This window comes from Salvelinus sp. IW2-2015, unplaced genomic scaffold (assembly GCF_002910315.2).
Source record: "Salvelinus sp. IW2-2015 unplaced genomic scaffold, ASM291031v2 Un_scaffold4286, whole genome shotgun sequence".
Taxonomy (NCBI): Eukaryota; Metazoa; Chordata; class Actinopteri; order Salmoniformes; family Salmonidae; genus Salvelinus; species Salvelinus sp. IW2-2015.
Window position 1 is genome coordinate 1 of NW_019945557.1, and position 13,874 is coordinate 13,874.

Sequence of the window (13,874 nt, forward strand, 5' to 3'; positions counted from 1 at the left end):
CCCCTGTCACAAACCTTCTGTCATACCCTGTCACTTCTAACTCCTGTTCATATGATACCCTGTTCACAATAACCCTCTGTTCATACCCCTGTCCACAATAACCCTCTGTTCATACCCTGTCACAACTAACTCTGCTACCCCTGTCACAATAACCTCCGTTCATACCCCTGCTACAATAACCTCTGTTCATAACCCTGTCACAATAACCCTCTTGTTCATACCCCTGTCACAATCAACCCCTCTGTCACATACCCCTGCACAAACCCTCTGTTCATACCCTGTCACAATAAACCCCTCTGTTCATACCCCTGTCACAATAACCCTCTGTTCATACCCCGTCACCATATAACCTTCTGTTCACCCCGTCACATAACCTCTGTTCATACCCTTCACAATAACCTTCTGTGCATACCCCTGTCCACAATAAACCTCCTGTTCATACCCCTGTCACAATAACCCTCTGTTCATACCCGTCACAATAACCTCCTTCTTCATACCCCTGTCACAATAACCCTCTGTTCATACCCGTCCACAATACCTCTGTTCATTACCCCTCTGTCACAATAACCTCTCTGTACCCTGTTCATACCCCTGTCACAATAACCCTCTGTGTCCATAACCCCTGCTGTCACAATAACCCTCTGTTCATACCCCTGTCACAATAACCCTCTGTTTCATACCCCTGTCACAATTGACCCTCTGTTTCATCCCCGTCACAATAACCTCTGTTCATACCCCTGTCACAATAACCCCGCTTGTTCATACCCCTGTCACAATAACCCTCTGTTCATACCCCTGCCACAATAACCCTCTGTTCATTACCCCGTCGACAATAACCTCTGTTCATACCCCTGTCACAATAACCCTCTGTTATCCCCTGTCCACAATAACCTCTGTTCATTACCCAATGTCACATAACCTCTGTCAACCCCATCACAATAACCTCCGTTCATACCCCTGTCACAATAACCCTCTGTTCATACCCCTGTCACAATAACCCTTCTGTTCACCCCTGCCACAATAACTCCTGTTCATACCCCTGTCACAATAACCTTCGTGTTCATACCCCTGTCACAATAACCTCCTGTTCATTAACCCCGTCACAATAACCTCTGTTCTACCCGTCACCAATAACTCTGTTCATACCCCTGTTCACATAAACCTCCTGTTCATACCCCCTGTCACAATAACCTTCTGTTCATACCCCTTCACAATAACCTCCTGTCATACCCTTCACAATAACCTCTGTATCATACCCCTGTCACAATAACCTCTGTTCATACCCTCGTCACAATAACCCCTCTGTTCATACCTCTATACATGCCCTCATGTCATACCCCTGTCCAATAACTCCTGTTTCATACCCCTGTCACAATGAACCCCTGTTCATACCCCTGTCACAATAACCTCTCTGTCACAAATAACCTCTGTCTGTCACAATAACCCTCTGTTCATACCCCTGTCACAATAACCCTCTGTTCATACCCCTGTCACAATAACCTCCTGTTCATACCCCTGTCACAATAACCCCTGTTTCATACCCCTGTCACAATACCCTCTGTTCAGCCAGTCATCAGATATGATCCTGTCATGTTAAAAGCCTTTAGCTGGAATATGACGCCATTCTTTTCAACTTTACCTCCAGTCATTAGAGCAGAAGTATTCCCAATTTCCAAGGTCATCTTGAATAGCAGGAGTGTGTGCTCTCATGCTGCCTGTACTGTCCCTAGACTTTCCTTTATACATCAGAGTTTTTCATAGTGCTGAAACCTGCAGAAATTCCCTGGAAACCTATTCTCCCACTTTGCCCCCATTAAATCCTCTGCTTATGTGCACATTTGTTATACAATACATGACTATTAAATATGATTACAGTTCAATACACTATGAAAGTAAATACATTTTGACATGATTTCCAGTGAGACACTTGATATGGCGAATCAATCTGATAAAAAACAGCTGTTCTGTTTTTATCCCAAATCAATCGTATAAACAACAGCTTTTCTCCAGAGTCTTGTTACTACAGTATGTATTTGCTAGCGAGTACCAGTTCCTTTTCATTGAAAATTCTAACTAGACTTGAATGATACTCCTACAGTACTTACACATCTCCACTTTGTTCAGGGCCTCGTCCATTCTCTCTTTGAAGGTCTCAACCTTGGCGACCAGTGCCTGGGTAGTTTGTGGAAAAGTGAATAGACTTGCTTGCCTGCAACCACCTGGAACAAAAAGAAAATAATAATGAGATGTGGAACTTGTCTCATCTATGTGTGAACATAGATCTTTATTTGACAAATGCACATACAACTTTGCAAAATAAAAAAAATGTTATTATGGCATTAGCTATTATGGTTTATCGAGTAGCTGGCTCTGGGGTTCTGGTCGAGTACCTGGCTCTGGGGTTCTAGTCAGTAACTGGCTCTGGGGTTCTAGTACAGTACCTGCTCTGAGGTTCTAGTCAGTACTGGCTCTGGGTTCTAGACAGTAACCTGGCTCTGGGTTCTGTACAGTACCTGGCTCTGGGGTTCTGGTACAGTAATGGCTCTGGGGTTTCTGGTCCCAGTACCTGGCTCTGGGGTTTGCGTCAAGTACCTGGCTCTGGGGTCTGGTCCAGTACCTGGCTCTGGGGTTCGGTCCAGTACCTGGCTCTGGGGTTCTGGTCCAGTACCTGGCTCTGGGTTCTAGTACTAAGTACCTGGCTCTGGGGTTCTGAGTACAGTACCTGGGGTTCTAGTACGTACCGGGTTCTAGTTACAGTACCTGGGTTCTAGTACAGTACCTGGTTCGGAGTACACGTACCTGGGTTCTAGTACAGTACCTGGGGTTCTAGTACAGTCCTGGGGTTCTAGTAACAGTTACCTGGGGTTCTAGTACAGTACCTGGGTTCTAGTACAGTACTGGGGTTCTAGACAGTACCCTGGCTCGGTTCTAACAGTACCTGGCTCTGGGTTCTAGTGCAGTTAACTGGCTCTGGCGTTCGTAAGTGCATAAACTGGCTCTGTGTTTAGTGCAGAACTGTCTGGGGTTCTTAGTGCAGTAACTGGCTCTGGCGGTCTAGTGCAGTAACTGGCTCTTGGGTTCTAGTGCAGTAACTGGCTCTGGGTTCTAGTGCAGTAACTGGCTCTGGGGTTCTAGTCAGTAACTGGCTCTGGGTTCTAGCAGTAACCTGCTCTGGGTTCTAGTCCAGTAACTGGCTCTGGGGTTCTAGTCCAGTAACTGCTCTGGGGTTCTAGGCCAGTACTGGCTCTGGGTTCTAGTACAGTACCTGGCTCTCGGCGGTTCTAGTACAGTACCTGGCTCTGGGTTCTAGTCCAGTAATGGCTCTGGGGTTCTAGTACAGTACCTGGCTCTGGGGTTCTAGTACAGTACCTGGCTCTGGCTGAGTCATAGTCTAGGACTAGCTTAGCCAGCTGTTTCCTCTGTCTCAGGATGTTGGGAATGTCCACCTGGGTAGGTATAGGAGTGATCATAAATGGTGTCATTATCATTAGTATGACCATTGGCATGCTCAGTGTTATCAATGCCAGGGTAAGATATGGAGAGTGTTGGTGGTCACCTCTGCTAGCTGGTTGAGAGGTTCCAGGATGTCTCTCTCTAGCTGGACCTCGTGTTGCATCAGCTCAGACGCTAGTCTGCTCTCTGCCTCCCCACACACATCCATCATCTTACTGCCACACACACACAAAAGACACGCACGCGTAAAGACACGCACGCGTAAAGACACGCACGCGTAAAGACACGCACGCGTAAATACACACACGCGTAAAGACACACACGCGTAAAGACACACACGCGTGAAGACACACACGCGTAAAGACACACACGCGTAAAGACACACACGCGTAAAGACACACACGCGTAAAGACACACACGCGTAAAGACACACACGCGTAAAGACGAGCACACGTAAAGACGAGCACACGTAAAGACACACGCGTAAAGACACACGTAAAGACACACACACGTAAAGACACACACGTAAAGACACACACGTAAAGACACATACACACAGATAAACAGAGAGAAAGAGGAGAGAGAGAGAGACACACACCATTATCACTGCATTATCAATCCTAAAGCTGAGAGTAATAGGTAATGTAGGAATACCACTAACACATTTGGGGACTTTTAAACAACCATATCCATCCCTGTATAACTCTCACTAGTTTAGTCCTGGAATCTGATCATGTTCTGTGCTTATGGACTAACTTTCTCAACTGAATCTTTCTGAATCCGCATGTTAAACATGGAGAMACCATGTTCAAACCACAGATATCATTGTCTGGTTTCCCAAACACAGATGTAGCCTGGTCTTGGACTAAGAAGCATGGAGAATCTCCATTGTACCTGGGAAACCGGACCCATATAGTATGTCTGCTGTCATTGCTCCACACTCACCCAATCAGTGACTCCTCCCCCAGCTGGCTTCCTCCATCCTGCATGGCCTGGGACAGCGCTGTCAGAGGGAGCTTTTTCTGTGGCAGGAAATACAAGGCATCATGGGGTTTGTAGTTAAATTGCTCAACACAAGACATGTTACTGTATCATCTTTCATCTCGGACACCCAGAACTAAAATGTTGTATTATGCGCCAGATGCTCGATTAAGTTCTGGGGGGAGACGTGTTAGGATATATAGACTAGCGAAGTGACTAGAGACTAGCGAAGTGTCCACCCCTCGAAACACAAACTCTCAGCCAGTTCTGGGCAAGTCTATTCGGAATTATAAAGGTCCATGTATCGAACACGAGATAAGCAGACAATTCTTTTCTTTTTTTTTTTTTTTGCGGTTTTTCTTTTTTTTTTTTTTATTTATTTTTCTTTTTTGTGTGTGTGTATGAGTGAAAGTAATGACATAAACAGAAGGGAGGAGTAGAAGGGAGAGAGAGCGAAAGAGAAGGAGAGGGTGAGAAGGAAGGAAGAGAAGAGGAGAGGTGAGAAGGAGAGGTAGAGAAGAGGAGATAGAAGAGGAGAAGGTGAGAAGAGAGTAGAGAAGGAGAAGGAGAGGGTGAGAAGGAGAGAAGAGAGGAAGAGAAGAGGAGAGTAGAGAAGGAGAGATAGAGAAGAAGAAGGAGGAGAGATAGAAGGGCGAGAAGGAGAATAGAAGAGGAGAGTGAGAAGGAGAGAAGGAGAGGTAAGATAGAAGAGAGGGGTGAGAAGAGAGAGAGATAGAAGAGGAGAGGTGAGAAGGAGAGATAGAAGAGGAGAGGTGAGAAGGAGAGATAGATAGAGAGAGATGTGAGAAGGAGAGATAAAGAGGAGAGGTGAGAAGAGAGATGAGAAAGGAGAGGTAGAAGAAAGGGTGAGAAGGAAGATAGAAGAGGAGGTGAGAAGGAGAGTAAGAGATAGAAAGAGGAGAGGGTGAGAGGATAAAAAGAGGAGGGTGAGAAGGAAAGAAGAGGAAGAGGAGATGGTAGAAGGAGAGGTAGAGAAGGAGAGATAAGAAGATGAGTGGTGAGAAGGAGAATAAAAGAGGAGAGGGGGAGAAGAGAGATAGAAGAGGAGAGAGTGAGAAGGAGAGGAAGATAGAAGAGGAGAGGTAGAAGGAGAGATAGAAGAGAGAGGATGAGAAGGTGATAATAGAGGATGAGAAGGAGAGAGAGAGAAGAGATAGAAGAGGAGAGGGTGAGAGTGTAATAGAGGTGAGAAGAGAGTAGAGAAGGAGAGATAGAAGAGGAGAGGTGAGAGGTGTGATAATAGAGGTGAGAAGGAGAGGTAGAGAAGGAGAGAATAGAAGAGGAGAGGTGAGAAGGTGTGATATAGAGGGTGAGAAGAGAGGTTAGAGAAGGAGGATAGAAGAGGGAGAGGTGAGAAAGGTGGATAATAGAGATGAGAAGGAGAGGTAGAGAAGGAGAGATAGAAGAGGAGAGGTGAGAAGGTGTGATATAGAGGTGAGAAGGAGAGGTAGAGAAGGAGAGATAGAAAGATGAGGGTGAGAAGTGTTAATAATAGAGGATGAGAAGGAGGTAGAGAAGGGAGAGATGAAGAGGAAGGTGAGAAGGTGGATAATAGAGGATGAGAAGGAGAGGTAGAGAAGGAGAGATAGAAGAGGAGAGGGTAAGAAGGTGTGATAATAGAGGATGAGAAGGAGAGATAGAAGAGGAGAGGGTGAGAAGGTGTGATAATTAGAGGTAGGTGAGAAGGGATATAGAGGGTGAGAAGGAGAGGTAGAGAAGGAGAATAAAGAGGAGAGGGTGAGAAGGTGTGATAATAGAGGATTGAGAAGGAAGGTAGGAGAAGGAGAGTAGAAGAGGAGAGGGAGAAGGTGTGATAATAGAGGATGAAGAGGAGGTAGAGAAGGATGATAGAAGAGAGAGGGTGAGAAGTGTGATAATAGAGGATGAGAAGGAGAGTAGAGAAGGAGAGATAGAAGAGGAGAGGTGAGAAGGTGTGATAATAGAGATGAAGGAGAGGAGGAGAAGAGATAGAAGAGGAGAGGGTGAGAAGTGTGATAATAGAGGATGAGATAGAGAAGAGAAGGAGATAGAAGAGGAGAGGTGAGAAGTGTGATAATAGAGGATGAGAAGAGAGGTAGAGAAGGAGAGATAGAAGAGGAGAGTGAGAAGGTGTGATAATAGAGGTGAGAAGGTGATAATAGAGGATGAGAAGGTGTGATAATGGAGGATGAGAAGGTGTGATAATAGAGGATGAGAAGGTGATAATAGAGGATGAGAAGGAGAGAATAGAAGAGGAGAGGGTGAGAAGGTGTGATAATAGAAGGATGAGAAGGAGAGATAGAAGAGGAGGGTGAGAAGGGTATGATAATAGAGGTGAGAATTGATAATAGAGGAGGAGAAGGAGAATAGAAGAGAGAGGGTGAGAAGTGTGATAATAGAGGATGAGAGAGAGATAGAAAGGAGAGTGAGAAGGTGTGAAATAGAGGATGAGAAGGGTGTGAAATAGAGGAGGAGAAGAGAGATAGAAGAGGAGAGGTGAGAAGGTTGATAATAGAGGATGAGAAGGAGAGATAGAAGAAGAGGGTGAGAATGTGATAATAGAGGATGAGGAGAGAATAAAGAGGAGATGAGAAGGTGTGATAATAGAGGATGAGGAGGTAGAGAAGGAGAAGTCCTTACGTTTCTCTTTTCTGCCTCCGTTCCGATGTGACCCTGTAGACAGGTGACCAGTCTCTTGTGTGCGGTGTGGACACCAGACGGACCAGCTCCATGCGCCTCTCAATCTGCAATCACACATTCACACTCATGATCGTCAGAAGAAACTAGTCAGAAGAAACACAAAATGAACACAAGCACACACACACATCGTCACAAAACACATAATAGAATGGTACCGCAATATAGTCTTTCTCTAATCAGTGCTCTCCAACCCTGTCCTGTAGAGTACCTCCTGTAGGTTTAACTCCAACCCTGTTCCTGTAAGGTACCCTCCTGTAGTTTATCCAACCCTGTTCTGTAGAGGTACCCTCCTGTAGTTTTAACTCCAACCCTGTTCCTGTAGAGTAACCCTCCTTGTAGGTTTTATCCAACCCTGTTCCTGTAGAGGTACCCTCCTGTAGGTTTTATCCAACCCTGTTCCTGTAGAGGTACCTCCTGTAGGTTTTAACTCCAACTACCTGTCTGTATTAGAGCTACCTCCTGTAGGTTTAAATCCAACCTGTTCCTGTGAGAGTCCCTCCTGTAGGTTTTCACTCCAAACCTGTCCTAGAGCATCCTGTAGTCTACTGCACTTTACACTCTCTACTTTGTTACTGGGTTGCTCCAATGTTTGAGTACTCACTTTATCACCTGTTCCTGGAGAGGCACCGATTTAACTCACCTGTTCCGAGAGTACTCTGTAGCTTACTCCAACCTTGTTCTGGAGAGCTACCCTCTGTAAAGATTTTAAACTCCAAACGCTGTTCCTGGAGAGGCTACCCTCCTGTAGATTTTAACTCAAAACTGTTCCTGGAGAGCTTACCCTCCTGTAGATTTAACTCCAAACCTGTTCCTGGAGAAGCTACCCCTCCTGTAGATTTTAATCCAAACCTGTTCCTGGAAGCTACCCTCCTGTAGATTTTAACTCTAAACCTGTTCCTGGAGAGCTACCCTCCTGTAGATTTTAACTCTAAACCTGTTCCTGGAGAGCTACCCTACTGACAACCCTGATCTATACCGTTGTTGTACCAATGTTTTGCATTTCTGTTTCATTCAAATAGATATAATGCATGTCCATTGCATAATGGTTATAGACCTAGTTCTGTGAAATGATTGAGTGGAAGAAGCTGTTTTGACTGGCTTCCAGGTCCAGAGTTGAGCTATTAGAGTCCACAAACTAAAGGACTGTATAAAAAGGAAGCAGGGGGTTTTAACTATCAAGATGTGTTTATGAGGTCCACACACWGTGGCCTTCTTAGTGTAGTTCCTGTATGGGACTATGAGCAAAAGTATTACAGTCAGCAAACTATCTTATTCCAAGCAAATGAAACCCCAACGCCATGTGTGTAACTAAAGCAGGGGGTTCTGGAGCATAGTGATTTGCCTATACAGTCCACAGTATTCTGATGAACTTTCAGTATGACTGTGTTGTTCTCTGGTGCTAAGTGTTTACTTCCTCTTCTGTTTCACTGTGACCACCCAGCTGGTTCTGCAGCCACGTTATTGGCTGGGAGACCTCTCTCGCACACTCTCTCGCTCTCTGTCTCTCTTGATCTCTCGCTCTCTGGCTCTTTCTCTTGCGCACGCTCTCTCTCTCTTGCGCGCACTCTCTCTCTCTCGCGTGCACTCTCTCTCTCTCGCACTTTCCACCGCGCACTCTCAATCCCATGCATTTCCCTCCAGCTGCTTCTCCATGCCAGCTGGGGTGAAGCGCTCTCTCTCTGGATCCAATTGATTCAGTGTAACAGTGATCCTGGGCAGTGATTCATGCCTGCTAGTAATAACTGTAATGTGTATCCAGACACTCATCACTGGGTGCCAGGTTGCCGGAGTAGGGCTGCGTCCCAAATGGCACCCCTATACCAGTATAGTGTACTACTTTGTCCAGGGCCCATAGGGTTCTGGTCAAAATTAGTACACTATACAGAGAATAGGGTGCCATTTGGGACASAGCCTTGAGTTATGACAGAAGGTGGTGGTCAAAAGAGAAAGAGTTCAATAACAGCAATGGAGAACTGACTTCTGAAAACCAGCACTGGTCTCATTCAGCACTACTGATGGGAAGAAACAGACAGATAGACAGATAAACAGAATAATATATAGTATTACACCCTGCCCTGGAGACTGGCCTGGAGACTGGCCTGAAGACTGGCCTGAAGACTGCCCTGGAGACTGCCCTGGAGACTGGCCTGGAGACTGGCCTGGAGACTGGCCTGGAGACTGGCCTGAAGGCTGGCGAGGGATGAAATATGGAGTACATACACACAGACGCCACCCTCACCTTCCTCCCTCCATTATGTGTAATGATGTTTAAAGGTTTACAGGCCTATTATTGAGGATGTCTTTTTCCAGCAGACAGCACAGATCAGTAGCCAGTAAAAACAGTCAGTGGACTGAGCAGCCAGTTGACCCCTGACCCTGGCTCAAAGGAAATATGGAAGATCCAGAGCAGTGAGTCAGAGCAGTGCTGATGTGGGGTTTAGGCTTTGTCCTCTGAGAGCCAGCTTCTCTCTCTCTCCCTTTCTCTTGGTTTCTCTCTCCCCCCTTCCCCCACCCATCTCTCTCTCTCTCTCTCCCTTTCTCTTGGTTTCTCTCTCCCCATGTCCATGTCTAGGGCAGCAGCCTCTAAGCTGCAGGGTTGAGTAACCGGCTGGTAGCTGGCTCGTGATGGCTATTTAACAGTCTGATGGCCTTGAGATAGAAGCTGTTTTTCAGTCTCTCGGTCCCAGCTTTGATGCACCTGTACTGACCTCGCCTCCCCCAACATCTTTTCCCCAGGTTCAGTCCAGTCCAACAGACACGGGCTGGTCTGACAGCGCTAGCTCCTCTCCTGCTACTGAGTCAACCATGTCCAAACAAGATGACCACTTAGCCATTTAAATACACAGAGGCCCTGCGTAACTAAAGTGACCCATTTCAACAGGCTAAACTAACATTCAGCTCATGTTGAGGAAAGTTGGTGATGTATCATGTTATTGAACGTGATCTGCACACTAATATCTAACCCTTGGATATAAATAAAGTGGATTAAACGGAATGGAGCTGTGCCTTGTTAGAGCATAATAGAACAAGGAAACTGTGACTGTATCTATAGACTAAACCCTATGGTTTAGGGAGGGCTATCCTTTCTGGAGATGGGTAATAAAACACATTGCAAGCAGACACACCTGTAACTGGTTACAAGATATGTCTGCATGCCATTTGCTACAATACCTGGTCTCTCTTGACATATTGAGCTACAGTACCTGGTCTCTCTTGACATATTGAGCTACAGTACCTGGTCTCTCTAGACATATTGACTACAATACCTAGTCTCTCTTGACATAATGAAGCTAACAAACCTATGGTCCTCTTGACATATTGAGCTACAATAACCTGGTCCTCTCTTGACATAGTTTGAGCTACGTACTGGTCTCTTCTTAGCATATTGAGCTACAATAACTAGTCTCTCTTGACATATTGAGCTACAATACCTAGTCTCTCTTGACATAGAGCTACAATACCTGGTCTCTCTTGACATATGAGCACTAACAATTACTGGTCTCTCTTGACATATTGAGCTACAGTAACTGTCTCTCTTGACATATTGAGCTTACGAGTACCTATCTCTCTAGACATATTGAGCTACATACTGGTCCTCTTGACATATTGAGCTACATACCTGGTCTCTCTTGACATATTGAGCTACAGTACCTGTCTCTCTTGACATATTAGGCTACAGTACCTGGTCTCTCTTGACATATTGAGCCTAGTAACTGGTCCTTCTTTGACATATTGAGCTACAGTACCTGTCCTCTAGACATATTGAGCTACAGTACCTGGTCCTCTTGAACATATTGAGCTACATTACCTGGTCTCTCTTGACATATTGAGCTACAGTAACCTGTCTCTTCTTGACATATTAGCTACAGTACCTGGTCTCTCTGACATATTGAGCTACAGTACTGGTCTTCTCTTGACATATTAGCTACAGTACCTGTCTCTCTGACATATTAGCTACAGTACCTGGTCTCTCTGACATAGTTAAGCTACAGTACCTAGTCTCTTCTAGACATATTGAGCTACAGTACCTGGTCACTACTTGACATATTGAGCTACAAGTACCTGGTCTCTCTTGACATATTGAGCCTACAATACCTAGTCTCTCTTGACATATTGAGCTACAGTACCTGTCTCTCTTGACATATTGAGCTACAGTACCTGGTCCTCTTGACATATTGAGCTACAGTACCTGGTCTCTCTTGACATATTGAGCTAACATACCTGTCTCTCTGACATATTGAGCTACAGTACCTAGTCTCTCAGAACATATTGAGCTACAGTACCTGGTCTCTTCTTGAACATATTGAGCTACATTACCTAGTCTCTCTGAACATATTTGAGCTACAGTACCTAGTTCTCTCTAGACATATGAGCTACAGTACCTGGTCCTCTGACATATTGAGCTTAAGTACCTGTCTCTCTTGACATATTGAGCTAACATACCTGCGTCTCTTCTTGACATATTGAGCTACATACCTAGGTCTCTCTAGACATATTGAGCTACAGTTGGGTCCTCTTGACATATTGAGCTACAATTACCTGGTCTCTCTGACATATTGAGCTACAGTACCTGGTCTTCTTGACATATTGAGCTACATACCTGGTTCTCTCTTGACATATTGAGCTACGTACCTGGTCTCTCTAGACATAGTTGACCTACATCTACCTGTCCTCTCTTGACATATTGAGCTACAGTACCCTGGTCCTCTTGAACATATTGAGCTTACAGTACCTAGTCTCGTCTTGCATATGAGCTACAGACCTAGTCTCTTAGACATATTGAGCTACAGTACCTGGTCCACTCTTGACATATTGAGCTACAGTACCTAGTCTCGTGACATTTGAGCTCATACCTAGTCTCTCTTGACATCTTTTGAGCCTCTACCAGTACACTGAGTCTCTGCTTAGACATATTGAAGCTACCAGTACCATGGTCTCTCTTGACAATAATGAGCTACAGTACCTGGTTCCTGCATAGAGTTTCTTTGACATATTGAGCTATCCACCTCGGCCGCAAACAGCAAACTGTGGGTTAAATCTGTTTATTATACTGTATCTGTTGAAATGAATTGAATGTGTCTGCCATCTGTCTCTGTTTGTTTACGGTATCATTGCTTATGTGTGATGCCTGTGTTTGTATATGCAGGCATATGTGTATAGACAAAACATTATGAACACCTGCTCTTTCCATGACAAACTGACCAGGTGAAATAGAGTAAAAGCTATGATGCCTTATTGATGTCACCTGTTAAATCCACTTCAATCAGTGTAGATGAAGGGGGTGAGAAGGGTTAAAAAAGGATTAAGCCTTGAAACAATTAGACATGGATTGTGTATGTGTGTCATTCAGAGAGTGAATGGGCAAAACAAAATATTTAAGTTCCTTTGAATGGGGTATGGTAGTAGGTTCCAAGCACAACGGTTTGAGTGTGCCAAGAACTGCAACGCTGCTGGCTTTTTCACGCTCAACAGTTTCCCGTGTGTATCAAGAATGGTACACCACCCAAAGGACATCTAGCCAACTTGACACAACTGTGGGAAGCATTGGAGTCAACATGGGCCAGCATCCCTGTGGAACACTTTTGACACCTTGTAGAGGCCATGCCCCAACGAATTGAGGCTGTTCTGAGGGCAAAAGTGGGTGCAACTCAATATTAGGAAGGTGCTTGTGTTTGTGTGTGTGGGGGGACCTAAAATCCCCAAAAGTTCCCACAAGGATAGTAAAACAAGGAAAATTCTACCTTGTGGGGACATTTCCCACAACCCCGTGAGGACAAATGTTATTTTAAGCTTAGAGGTTAGGTTAAAGGTTCGGAGTTAGGTTTAGGTTTAGGGTTAGTGTTACGGGTTAGGGTTAGGGTTATGCTAGGAAAAAATTAATTTTGAATGGAAATTCATTAGGTCCCCACGAGGATAGAAGAACATAATGTGTGAGTTTGTGTGTACATGTAGGCATACTTGCGTTTGTATATGCAGGCAATACCCTTCAAGGGTGAAAATGCCTGTATAAAACCCACCAGAAAGGAACTCTGAATGCTGGAACTAGACTGTCATCCATGTGATACGAACCATAGCCCTGACTTGGACTGCCCTCACGAAGTATGTTAACTGAGAGGGAGGAGAGGTGTAGAGAGAGTATGTTAACTGAGAGGAGGAGAGAAGTATGTTAACTAGAGAGGAGGAGAGAGAGTATGTTAACTGAGAGGAGGAGAGAGAGTATGTTAACTGAGAGGAGGAGAGAGAGTATGTTAAACTGAGAGGAGGAGAGAGAGAGTATGTTAACTGAGAGAGAGCAGGAAAGAAAGTGAGTCTCCATGCTCTATTGAATAGACAATGGTCTTTAAGAGAGGGAAGGAGTGTGGTAAAAGTGGAACAGAGGAAGTGAAAGGGAGTGTGAGTGCCAGACAACTCTACACACCTCTCTCAGCTCTTCATAAAAAACACTCGAGTCACACTTTTAGGACCTGCCTTAGTGAACTGTGAACCTAAGCTTGACTTAATATACACCAGCCTAAGCACCTGGTTAACGGTGACAGTTTCTAGGGCTGAATAGACAAACAGAACAGGGATGGATGGGATGCTGGAACTACAGAGAGTACAAGACAGTGGACAATGTATAGAATCTGTACTTACTGGTTATCACAGTGCACTATGGGATTTGAGGTCTGACTTCATAGTCTGAGTTTGAAAGGTATTGACTATAAATAAGAGACTGCATCTCAACTAGAGGTCGACCGATT

The 13,874-nt window shown here is 45.0% G+C and overlaps 1 long non-coding RNA gene and 1 pseudogene across 1 annotated transcript; both read right to left on the minus strand.

Annotated features, from left to right (window-relative positions):
* Nucleotides 1-426: 426 nt before the first annotated feature.
* Nucleotides 427-1,001, minus strand: LOC112077111 (uncharacterized). The gene is made up of 4 exons (XR_011478038.1): nucleotides 944-1,001; nucleotides 724-865; nucleotides 639-667; nucleotides 427-483 (listed from the first exon to the last, which is right to left on the minus strand). It is a non-coding gene; the product is annotated as an uncharacterized lncRNA (long non-coding RNA).
* A 681-nt stretch (nucleotides 1,002-1,682) lies between these two features.
* LOC112077112 (rho GTPase-activating protein 17-like) lies at nucleotides 1,683-9,859 on the minus strand (annotated as a pseudogene).
* Nucleotides 9,860-13,874: the final 4,015 nt, after the last annotated feature.